General features: G+C 40.7%; 2 non-coding genes across 2 annotated transcripts; both read left to right on the forward strand.

Moving 5' to 3' along the window:
* The first annotated feature begins 278 nt into the window (after window positions 1-278).
* trnal-cag (transfer RNA leucine (anticodon CAG)) lies at window positions 279-361 on the forward strand. Its single transcript has one exon. It is a non-coding gene; the product is annotated as a tRNA-Leu (tRNA).
* Window positions 362-11,241: 10,880 nt separating this feature from the next.
* Window positions 11,242-11,324, forward strand: trnal-cag (transfer RNA leucine (anticodon CAG)). Its single transcript has one exon. It is a non-coding gene; the product is annotated as a tRNA-Leu (tRNA).
* The last annotated feature ends 1,616 nt before the right edge of the window (window positions 11,325-12,940 follow it).

A 12,940-nucleotide genomic window follows, 5' to 3' on the forward strand; every position in this document is an offset into this window, starting at 1 on the left:
GTCTTATCTGAGGAATTTTATCATTTATATCAGAATGGCCATATTCTGATGCCAGTTTAGCGCTCATTCAATGGCGATTTACTACTCTTTCCCATTGAAGGCCATATTGAGGTTAAATCAATGACTGGACTTTTTAATTTATAAAAACAAATGACTATTGAAAGTGCAAGTCAGTATCGTGCATAGTTGTTCTGGTCTCTGTGGTGATTTTAGAGCGTTGTTCATATTTCTACTTTTACCGCATACACTTTAACCAGATACCCAGTTACTGTGCTGTAGTCAGGATGGCCGAGCGGTCTAAGGCGCTGCGTTCAGGTCGCAGTCTCCCATGGAGGCGTGGGTTCAAATCCCACTTCTGACAGTTTTTTAGTGCCTCTCAGGAGTCATGCTGCTCAGCAGTAATAATAAGAATGATGAAATAACAACTTCACACAGTGAAATAACAATTCATAATAAACACTCTCAAATGCAGACCTACTGGAGCTGAGCAAAGATCAAGGTTAAATAAGAAAACAGCTGGACTTAATAACAAATGAATGAGGGGAACATTTTGTGTTATTGCATTATAATGAGTTACTGCATTATCTTTCAGTTGTTAAATTTCACTTTCTGTAGGCTATGCCTGTTGGCCCATTCACTCCTAACAAGCCTGTTTCCTTCTGTCAATGTTGTCGTGGCCGAGTGGTTAAGGTGATGGACTAGAAATCCATTAGGATCTTCCTGTGTAGGTTCAAATCCTGCCTACAAAGAAAATGCATTTTTTTGACCCCTCCGGAGGTTGAGGTTTAGTCGTGTTTCTTATACCAATCGCATCCTCTCAGATCTCCGCAAGTACATAGGGATTAGTTGTCCATTTGGGGTAGGACTGCAGGCCATCTATCCCACTTCACACCTTTACACACCTGGTTATCCAGCCTTCTAGCTCTATAGGCCACAGTTGCATAGGTTACAGGTTTGTAGTCAAGCCACAGATTTCAGGTGAGATCCCATGATACACTCAACAATACAACAACACGATTCTCATGAATAACCATTAAGCCATTTGCTAAGATTTCCCCCATTTTGACATGTGGAAACCTGTTGTCACTCTTACCCTGACGGGAAGCTCCAGACACTTTTTTGGTCCTATCTGAGGCATTTTTAAATTCATGTCAAATTGGCCATATTCTGAAGACACTCTTATAGTCTGCAGGGTAATCGAACTGGCCACATCTAAAGTCAAGCCACAGGTAACAGGTGAGAAACCTTGTTAAACCCTAAAAGAAAAAGAAAAACTCGATTGCATTGAAAATAACCATTAAGTCATTCAGGTCGCAGACTCCCCTATAGGCATGGTTTGAAACCCCCTCCTGACAACTTTTTAGCGCCTGCATGTCATGCACCTTTGTAAAATCCAGTTGAAAAATAAATGACTTAAGGTAACGTAAATGACACCTAGTTAATATGAGTAGTGAATAACTACCGTATTTTTAATATTCTGCAAAAACAGCTAGTTGATGAGAGGCTGAAAGAGAATTGCAAGAATCGCGCAATTTCACAGGCGCGCCCCAAACAAGCAAATAACAAAAATAACCTCGGAACGCAGAACTCGTCGGTCGTTGTCAGTGGATTGTATTGGCGGGAAGAACAAAAATATCGTCTGCAGGGTAATCGAAGTCGCCGCATCTAATGTCAAGTCACAGGTCAGCTGCCTTGTTAAACCCTAAAAATAAATAATAACACGATTGCGTTGAAATGACCCATTAAGCCATTTGTAAGGATTTCCCCCATGTGGACCTGTTGTCACTCTTACCCTGATGGTTGCTGATATTTCCAGACACTTTTTCAGTCTTATCTGAGGAATTTTATCATTTATATCAGAATGGCCATATTCTGATGCCAGTTTAGCGCTCATTCAATGGCGATTTACTACTCTTTCCCATTGAAGGCCATATTGAGGTTAAATCAATGACTGGACTTTTTAATTTATAAAAACAAATGACTATTGAAAGTGCAAGTCAGTATCGTGCATAGTTGTTCTGGTCTCTGTGGTGATTTTAGAGCGTTGTTCATATTTCTACTTTTACCGCATACACTTTAACCCGATACCCAGTTACTGTGCTGTAATCAGGATGGCCGAGCGATCTAAGGCGCTGCGTTCAGGTTGCAGTCTCCCATGGAGACGTGGGTTCAAATCCTACTTCTGACAGTTTTTTAGTGCCTCTCAGGAGTCATGCTGCTCAGCAGTAATAATAAGAATGATGAAATAACAACTTCACACAGTGAAATAACAATTCATAATAAACACTCTCAAATGCAGACCTACTGGAGCTGAGCAAAGATCAAGGTTAAATAAGAAAACAGCTGGACTTAATAACAAATGAATGAGGGGAACATTTTGTGTTATTGCATTATAATGAGTTACTGCATTATCTTTCAGTTGTTAAATTTCACTTTCTGTAGGCTATGCCTGTTGGCCCATTCACTCCTAACAAGCCTGTATTCTTCTGTCAACGTTGTCGTGGCCGAGTGGTTAAGGCAATGGACTAGAAATCCATTAGGATCTTCCTGCGTAGGTTCAAATCCTGCCGACAATGAAAATGCATTTCTTTGACCCCTCCGGAGGTTGAAGTTTAGTCGTGTTTCTTATACCAATCGCATCCTCTCAGCTCTCCGCAAGTACATAGGGATTTGTTGTCCATTTTGGATAGGACTGCAGGCCATCTATCCCACTTCACACCTTTACACACCTGGTTATCCAGCCTTCTAGCTCTTTAGGCCACAGTAGCATAGGTTACAGGTTTGTAGTCAAGCCACAGATTTCAGGTGAGATCCCATGATACACTCAACAATACAACAACACGATTCTCAAGAATAACCATTAAGCCATTTGCTAAGATTTCCCCCATTTTGACATGTGGAAACCTGTTGTCACTCTTACCCTGACGGGAAGATCCAGACACTTTTTTGGTCCTATCTGAGGCATTTTTAAATTCATGTCAAATTGGCCATATTCTGAAGACACTCTTATAGTCTGCAGGGTAATCGAACTGGCCACATCTAAAGTCAAGCCACAGGTAACAGGTGAGAAACCTTGTTAAACCCTAAAAGAAAAAGAAAAAACTTGATTGCATTGAAAATAACCATTAAGTCATTCAGGTCGCAGCTCCCCTATAGGCATGGTTTGAAACCCCCTCCTGACAACTTTTTAGCGCCTGCATGTCATGCACCTTTGTAAAATCCAGTTGAAAAATAAATGACTTAAGGTAACGTAAATGACACCTAGTTAATATGAGTAGTGAATAACTATCGTATTTTTAATATTCTGCAAAAACAGCTAGTTGATGAGAGGCTGAAAGAGAATTGCAAGAATCGCGCAATTTCACAGGCGGGCCCCAAACAGGCAAATAACAAAAATAATCTCGGAACGCAGAACTCGTCGGTCGTTGTCAGTGGATTGTATTGGCGGGAAGAACAAAAATATCGTCTGCAGGGTAATCGAAGTCGCCGCATCTAATGTCAAGTCACAGGTGAGCTGCCTTGTTAAACCCTAAAAATAAATAATAACACGATTGCGTTGAAATGACCCATTAAGCCATTTGTAAGGATTTCCCCCATGTGGACCTGTTGTCACTCTTACCCTGATGGTTGCTGATATTTCCAGACACTTTTTCAGTCTTATCTGAGGAATTTTATCATTTATATCAGAATGGCCATATTCTGATGCCAGTTTAGCGCTCATTCAATGGCGATTTACTACTCTTTCCCATTGAAGGCCATATTGAGGTTAAATCAATGACTGGACTTTTTAATTTATAAAAACAAATGACTATTGAAAGTGCAAGTCAGTATCGTGCATAGTTGTTCTGGTCTCTGTGGTGATTTTAGAGCGTTGTTCATATTTCTACTTTTACCGCATACACTTTAACCCGATACCCAGTTACTGTGCTGTAGTCAGGATGGCCGAGCGGTCTAAGGTGCTGCGTTCAGGTCGCAGTCTCCCATGGAGGCGTGTGTTCAAAACCCACTTCTGACAGTTTTTTAGTGCCTCTCAGGAGTCATGCTGCTCAGCAGTAATAATAAGAATGATGAAATAACAACTTCACACAGTGAAATAACAATTCATAATAAACACTCTCAAATGCAGACCTACTGGAGCTGAGCAAAGATCAAGGTTAAATAAGAAAACAGCTGGACTTAATAACAAATGAATGAGGGGAACATTTTGTGTTATTGCATTATAATGAGTTACTGCATTATCTTTCAGTTGTTAAATTTCACTTTCTGTAGGCTATGCCTGTTGGCCCATTCACTCCTAACAAGCCTGTTTTCTTCTGTCAACGTTGTCGTGGCCGAGTGGTTAAGGCGATGGACTAGAAATCCATTAGGATCTTCCTGCGTAGTTTCAAATCCTGCCGACAATGAAAATGCATTTTTTTGACCCCTCCGGAGGTTGAAGTTTAGTCGTGTTTCTTATACCAATCGCATCCTCTCAGATCTCCGCAAGTACATAGGGATTAGTTGTCAATTTGGGATAGGACTGCAGGCCATCTATCCCACTTCACACCTTTACACACCTGGTTATCCAGCCTTCTAGCTCTATAGGCCACAGTAGCATAGGTTACAGGTTTGTAGTCAAGCCACAGATTTCAGGTGAGATCCCATGATACACTCAACAATACAACAACACGATTCTCATGAGTAACCATTAAGCCATTTGCTAAGATTTCCCCCATTTTGACATGTGGAAACCTGTTGTCACTCTTACCCTGACGGGAAGCTCCAGACACTTTTTTGGTCCTATCTGAGGCATTTTTAAATTCATGTCAAATTGGCCATATTCTGAAGACACTCTTAGGCTGCAGGGTAATCGAACTGGCCACATCTAAAGTCAAGCCACAGGTAACAGGTGAAAAACCTTGTTAAACCCTAAAAGAAAAAGAAAAAACTCGATTGCATTGAAAATAACCATTAAGTCATTCAGGTCGCAGACTCCCCTATAGGCATGGTTTGAAACCCCCTCCTGACAATTTTTTAGCGCCTGCATGTCATGCACCTTTGTAAAATCCAGTTTGAAAAATAAATGACTTAAGGTAACGTAAATGACACCTAGTTAATATGAGTAGTGAATAACTATCATATTTTTAATATTCTGCAAAAACAGCTAGTTGATGAGAGGCTGAAAGAGAATTGCAAGAATCGCGCAATTTCACAGGCAGGCCCCAAACAGGCAAATAACAAAAATAATCTCGGAACGCAGAACTCGTCGGTCGTTGTCAGTGGATTGTATTGGCGGGAAGAACAAAAATATCGTCTGCAGGGTAATCAAAGTCGCCGCATCTAATGTCAAGTCACAGGTGAGCTGCCTTGTTAAACCCTAAAAATAAATAATAACACGATTGCGTTGAAATGACTCATTAAGCCATTTGTAAGGATTTCCCCCATGTGGACCTGTTGTCACTCTTACCCTGATGGTTGCTGATATTTCCAGACACTTTTTCAGTCTTATCTGAGGAATTTTATCATTTATATCAGAATGGCCATATTCTGATGCCAGTTTAGCGCTCATTCAATGACGATTTACTACTCTTTCCCATTGAAGGCCATATTGAGGTTAAATCAATGACTGGACTTTTTAATTTATAAAAACAAATGACTATTGAAAGTGCAAGTCAGTATCGTGCATAGTTGTTCTGGTCTCTGTGGTGATTTTAGAGCGTTGTTCATATTTCTACTTTTACCGCATACACTTTAACCCGGTACCCGGTTACTGTGCTGTAGTCAGGATGGCAGAGCGGTCTAAGGCGCTGCGTTCAGGTCGGAGTCTCCCATGGAGGCGTGGGTTCAAATCCCACTTCTGACAGTGTTTTAGTGCCTCTCAGGAGTCATGCTGCTCAGCAGTAATAATAAGAATGATGAAATAACAACTTCACACAGTGAAATAACAATTCATAATAAACACTCTCAAATGCAGACCTTCTGGAGCTGAGCAAAGATCAATGTTAAATAAGAAAACAGCTGGACTTAATAACAAATGAATGAGGGGAACATTTTGTGTTATTGCATTATAATGAGTTACTGCATTATCTTTCAGTTGTTAAATTTCACTTTCTGTAGGCTATGCCTGTTGGCCCATTCACTCCTAACAAGCTTGTTTTCTTCTGTCAACGTTATCGTGGCCGAGTGGTTAAGGTGAAGGACTAGAAATCCATTAGGATCTTCCTGCGCAGTTTCAAATCCTGCTGACAACGAAAATGTATTTTTTTGACCCCTCCGGAGGTTGAAGTTTAGTCGTGTTTCTTATACCAATCGCATCCTCTCAGATCTCCGCAAGTACATAGGGATTAGTTGTCCATTTGGGATAGGACTGCAGGCCATCTGTCCCACTTCACACCTTTACACACCTGGTTATCCAGCCTTCTAGCTCTATAGGCCACAGTAGCATAGGTTACAGGTTTGTAGTCAAGCCACAGATTTCAGGTGAGATCCCATGATACACTCAACAATACAACAACACGATTCTCATGAATAACCATGAAGCCATTTGCTAAGATTTCCCCCATTTTGACATGTGGAAACCTGTTGTCACTCTTACCCTGACGGGAAGCTCCAGACACTTTTTTGGTCCTATCTGAGGCATTTTTAAATTCATGTCAAATTGGCCATATTCTGAAGACACTCTTATAGTCTGCAGGGTAATCGAACTGGCCACATCTAAAGTCAAGCCACAGGTAACAGGTGAGAAACCTTGTTAAACCCTAAAAGAAAAAGAAAAAACTTGATTGCATTGAAAATAACCATTAAGTCATTCAGGTCGCAGACTCCCCTATAGGCATGGTTTGAAACCCCCTCCTGACAACTTTTTAGCGCCTGCATGTCATGCACCTTTGTAAAATCCAGTTGAAAAATAAATGACTTAAGGTAACGTAAATGACACCTAGTTAATATGAGTAGTGAATAACTATCGTATTTTTAATATTCTGCAAAAACAGCTAGTTGATGAGAGGCTGAAAGAGAATTGCAAGAATCGCGCAATTTCACAGGCGGGCCCCAAACAGGCAAATAACAAAAATAATCTCGGAACGCAGAACTCGTCGGTCGTTGTCAGTGGATTGTATTGGCGGGAAGAACAAAAATATCGTCTGCAGGGTAATCAAAGTCGCCGCATCTAATGTCAAGTCACAGGTGAGCTGCCTTGTTAAACCCTAAAAATAAATAATAACACGATTGCGTTGAAATGACTCATTAAGCCATTTGTAAGGATTTCCCCCATGTGGACCTGTTGTCACTCTTACCCTGATGGTTGCTGATATTTCCAGACACTTTTTCAGTCTTATCTGAGGAATTTTATCATTTATATCAGAATGGCCATATTCTGATGCCAGTTTAGCGCTCATTCAATGACGATTTACTACTCTTTCCCATTGAAGGCCATATTGAGGTTAAATCAATGACTGGACTTTTTAATTTATAAAAACAAATGACTATTGAAAGTGCAAGTCAGTATCGTGCACAGTTGTTCTGGTCTCTGTGGTGATTTTAGAGCGTGGTTCATATTTCTACTTTTACCGCATACACTTTAACCCGATACCCAGTTACTGTGCTGTAGTCAGGATGGCCGAGCGGTCTAAGGCGCTGCGTTCAGGTCGCAGTCTCCCATGGAGGCGTGTGTTCAAATCCCACTTCTGACAGTTTTTTAGTGCCTCTCAGGAGCCATGCTGCTCAGCAGTAATAATAAGAATGATGAAATAACAACTTCACACAGTGAAATAACAATTCATAATAAACACTCTCAAATGCAGACCTTCTGGAGCTGAGCAAAGATCAAGGTTAAATAAGAAAACAGCTGGACTTAATAACAAATGAATGAGGGGAACATTTTGTGTTATTGCATTATAATGAGTTACTGCATTATCTTTCAGTTGTTAAATTTCACTTTCTGTAGGCTATGCCTGTTGGCCCATTCACTCCTAACAAGCCTGTTTTCTTCTGTCAAAGTTGTCGTGGCCGAGTGGTTAAGGCAATGGACTAGAAATCCATTAGGATGTTCCTGCGCAGGTTCAAATCCTGCCGACAACGAAAATGCTTTTTTTTGACCCCTCCGGAGGTTGAAGTTTAGTCGTGTTTCTTATACCAATCGCATCCTCTCAGATCTCCGCAAGTACATAGGGATTAGTTGTCCATTTGGGATAGGACTGCAGGCCATCTGTCCCACTTCACACCTTTACACACCTGGTTATCCAGCCTTCTAGCTCTATAGGCCACAGTAGCATAGGTTACAGGTTTGTAGTCAAGCCACAGATTTCAGATGAGATCCCATGATACACTCAACAATACAACAACACGATTCTCATGAATAACCATTAAGCCATTTGCTAAGATTTCCCCCATTTTGACATGTGGAAACCTGTTGTCACTCTTACCCTGACGGGAAGCTCCAGACACTTTTTTGGTCCTATCTGAGGCATTTTTAAATTCATGTCAAATTGGCCATATTCTGAAGACACTCTTAGGCTGCAGGGTAATCGAACTGGCCACATCTAAAGTCAAGCCACAGGTAACAGGTGAAAAAACTTGTTAAACCCTAAAAGAAAAAGAAAAAACTCGATTGCATTGAAAATAACCATTAAGTCATTCAGGTCGCAGACTCCCCTATAGGCATGGTTTGAAACCCCCTCCTGACAATTTTTTAGCGCCTGCATGTCATGCACCTTTGTAAAATCCAGTTTGAAAAATAAATGACTTAAGGTAACGTAAATGACACCTAGTTAATATGAGTAGTGAATAACTATCGTATTTTTAATATTCTGCAAAAACAGCTAGTTGATGAGAGGCTGAAAGAGAATTGCAAGAATCGCGCAATTTCACAGGCGGGCCCCAAACAGGCAAATAACAAAAATAATCTCGGAACGCAGAACTCGTCGGTCGTTGTCAGTGGATTGTATTGGCGGGAAGAACAAAAATATCGTCTGCAGGGTAATCAAAGTCGCCGCATCTAATGTCAAGTCACAGGTGAGCTGCCTTGTTAAACCCTAAAAATAAATAATAACACGATTGCGTTGAAATGACTCATTAAGCCATTTGTAAGGATTTCCCCCATGTGGACCTGTTGTCACTCTTACCCTGATGGTTGCTGATATTTCCAGACACTTTTTCAGTCTTATCTGAGGAATTTTATCATTTATATCAGAATGGCCATATTCTGATGCCAGTTTAGCGCTCATTCAATGACGATTTACTACTCTTTCCCATTGAAGGCCATATTGAGGTTAAATCAATGACTGGACTTTTTAATTTATAAAAACAAATGACTATTGAAAGTGCAAGTCAGTATCGTGCATAGTTGTTCTGGTCTCTGTGGTGATTTTAGAGCGTGGTTCATATTTCTACTTTTACCGCATACACTTTAACCCGATACCCAGTTACTGTACTGTAGTCAGGATGGCCGAGCGGTCTAAGGCGCTGCGTTCAGGTCGCAGTCTCCCATGGAGGCGTGTGTTCAAATCCCACTTCTGACAGTTTTTTAGTGCCTCTCAGGAGCCATGCTGCTCAGCAGTAATAATAAGAATGATGAAATAACAACTTCACACAGTGAAATAACAATTCATAATAAACACTCTCAAATGCAGACCTTCTGGAGCTGAGCAAAGATCAAGGTTAAATAAGAAAACAGCTGGACTTAATAACAAATGAACGAGGGGAACATTTTGTGTTATTGCATTATAATGAGTTACTGCATTATCTTTCAGTTGTTAAATTTCACTTTCTGTAGGCTATGCCTGTTGGCCCATTCACTCCTAACAAGCCTGTTTTCTTCTGTCAACGTTGTCGTGGCCGAGTGGTTAAGGCGATGGACTAGAAATCCATTAGGATGTTCCTGCGCAGGTTCAAATCCTGCCGACAACGAAAATGCTTTTTTTTGACCCCTCCGGAGGTTGAAGTTTAGTCGTGTTTCTTATACCAATCGCATCCTCTCAGATCTCCGCAAGTACATAGGGATTAGTTGTCCATTTGGGATAGGACTGCAGGCCATCTATCCCACTTCACACCTTTACACACCTGGTTATCCAGCCTTCTAGCTCTATAGGCCACAGTAGCATAGGTTACAGGTTTGTAGTCAAGCCACAGATTTCAGGTGAGATCCCATGATACACTCAACAATACAACAACACGATTCTCATGAATAACCATTAAGCCATTTGCTAAGATTTCCCCCATTTTGACATGTGGAAACCTGTTGTCACTCTTACCCTGACGGGAAGCTCCAGACACTTTTTTGGTCCTATCTGAGGCATTTTTAAATTCATGTCAAATTGGCCATATTCTGAAGACACTCTTATAGTCTGCAGGGTAATCGAACTGGCCACATCTAAAGTCAAGCCACAGGTAACAGGTGAGAAACCTTGTTAAACCCTAAAAGAAAAAGAAAAACTCGATTGCATTGAAAATAACCATTAAGTCATTCAGGTCGCAGACTCCCCTATAGGCATGGTTTGAAACCCCCTCCTGACAACTTTTTAGCGCCTGCATGTCATGCACCTTTGTAAAATCCAGTTGAAAAATGAATGACTTAAGGTAACGTAAATGACACCTAGTTAATATGAGTAGTGAATAACTATCGTATTTGTAATATTCTGCAAAAACAGCTAGTTGATGAGAGGCTGAAAGAGAATTGCAAGAATCGCGCAATTTCACAGGCGGGCCCCAAACAGGCAAATAACAAAAATAATCTCGGAACGCAGAACTCGTCGGTCGTTGTCAGTGGATTGTATTGGCGAGAAGAACAAAAATATCGTCTGCAGGGTAATCAAAGTCGCCGCATCTAATGTCAAATCACAGGTGAGCTGCCTTGTTAAACCCTGAAAATAAATAATAACACGATTGTGTTGAAATGACTCATTAAGCCATTTGTAAGGATTTCCCCCATGTGGACCTGTTGTCACTCTTACCCTGATGGTTGCTGATATTTCCAGACACTTTTTCAGTCTTATCTGAGGAATTTTATCATTTATATCAGAATGGCCATATTCTGATGCCAGTTTAGCGCTCATTCAATGACGATTTACTACTCTTTCCCATTGAAGGCCATATTGAGGTTAAATCAATGACTGGACTTTTTAATTTATAAAAACAAATGACTATTGAAAGTGCAAGTCAGTATCGTGCATAGTTGTTCTGGTCTCTGTGGTGATTTTAGAGCGTTGTTCATATTTCTACTTTTACCGCATACACTTTAACCCGATACCCAGTTACTGTGCTGTAGTCAGGATGGCCGAGCGGTCTAAGGCGCTGCGTTCAGGTCGCAGTCTCCCATGGAGGCGTGGGTTCAAATCCCACTTCTGACAGTTTTTTAGTGCCTCTCAGGAGTCATGCTGCTCATCAGTAATAATAAGAATGATGAAATAACAACTTCACACAGTGAAATAACAATTCATAATAAACACTCTCAAATGCAGACCTTCTGGAGCTGAGCAAAGATCAAGGTTAAATAAGAAAACAGCTGGACTTAATAACAAATGAATGAGGGGAACATTTTGTGTTATTGCATTATAATGAGTTACTGCATTATCTTTCAGTTGTTAAATTTCACTTTCTGTAGGCTATGCCTGTTGGCCCATTCACTCCTAACAAGCCTGTTTTCTTCTGTCAACGTTGTCGTGGCCGAGTGGTTAAGGCGATGGACTAGAAATCCATTAGGATCTTCCTGCGTAGGTTCAAAACCTGCCAACAACGAAAATTCATTTTTTTGACCCTTCCGGAGGTTGAAGTTTAGTCGTGTTTCTTATACCAATCGCATCCTCTCAGATCTCCGCAAGTACATAGGGATTAGTTGTCCATTTGGGATAGGACTGCAGGCCATCTATCCCACTTCACACCTTTACACACCTGGTTATCCAGCCTTCTAGCTCTATAGGCCACAGTAGCATAGGTTACAGGTTTGTAGTCAAGCCACAGATTTCAGGTGAGATCCCATGATACACTCAACAATACAACAACACGATTCTCATGAATAACCATTAAGCCATTTGCTAAGATTTCCCCCATTTTGACATGTGGAAACCTGTTGTCACTCTTACCCTGACGGGAAGCTCCAGACACTTTTTTGGTCCTATCTGAGGCATTTTTAAATTCATGTCAAATTGGCCATATTCTGAAGACACTCTTATAGTCTGCAGGGTAATCGAACTGGCCACATCTAAAGTCAAGCCACAGGTAACAGGTGAGAAACCTTGTTAAACCCTAAAAGAAAAAGAAAAAACTTGATTGCATTGAAAATAACCATTAAGTCATTCAGGTCGCAGACTCCCCTATAGGCATGGTTTGAAACCCCCTCCTGACAACTTTTTAGCGCCTGCATGTCATGCACCTTTGTAAAATCCAGTTGAAAAATGAATGACTTAAGGTAACGTAAATGACACCTAGTTAATATGAGTAGTGAATAACTATCGTATTTGTAATATTCTGCAAAAACAGCTAGTTGATGAGAGGCTGAAAGAGAATTGCAAGAATCGCGCAATTTCACAGGCGGGCCCCAAACAGGCAAATAACAAAAATAATCTCGGAACGCAGAACTCGTCGGTCGTTGTCAGTGGATTGTATTGGCGGGAAGAACAAAAATATCGTCTGCAGGGTAATCAAAGTCGCCGCATCTAATGTCAAATCACAGGTGAGCTGCCTTGTTAAACCCTGAAAATAAATAATAACACAATTGCGTTGAAATGACTCATTAAGCCATTTGTAAGGATTTCCCCCATGTGGACCTGTTGTCACTCTTACCCTGATGGTTGCTGATATTTCCAGACACTTTTTCAGTCTTATCTGAGGAATTTTATCATTTATATCAGAATGGCCATATTCTGATGCCAGTTTAGCGCTCATTCAATGACGATTTACTACTCTTTCCCATTGAAGGCCATACATATAATAACAAATTTTTAAATTCATGTCAAATTGGCCATAT

The sequence above is a fragment of the Oncorhynchus mykiss genome, chromosome 16 (assembly GCF_057628025.1).
Source record: "Oncorhynchus mykiss isolate SJ-2025 chromosome 16, ASM5762802v1, whole genome shotgun sequence".
Classification (NCBI taxonomy): Eukaryota; Metazoa; Chordata; class Actinopteri; order Salmoniformes; family Salmonidae; genus Oncorhynchus; species Oncorhynchus mykiss.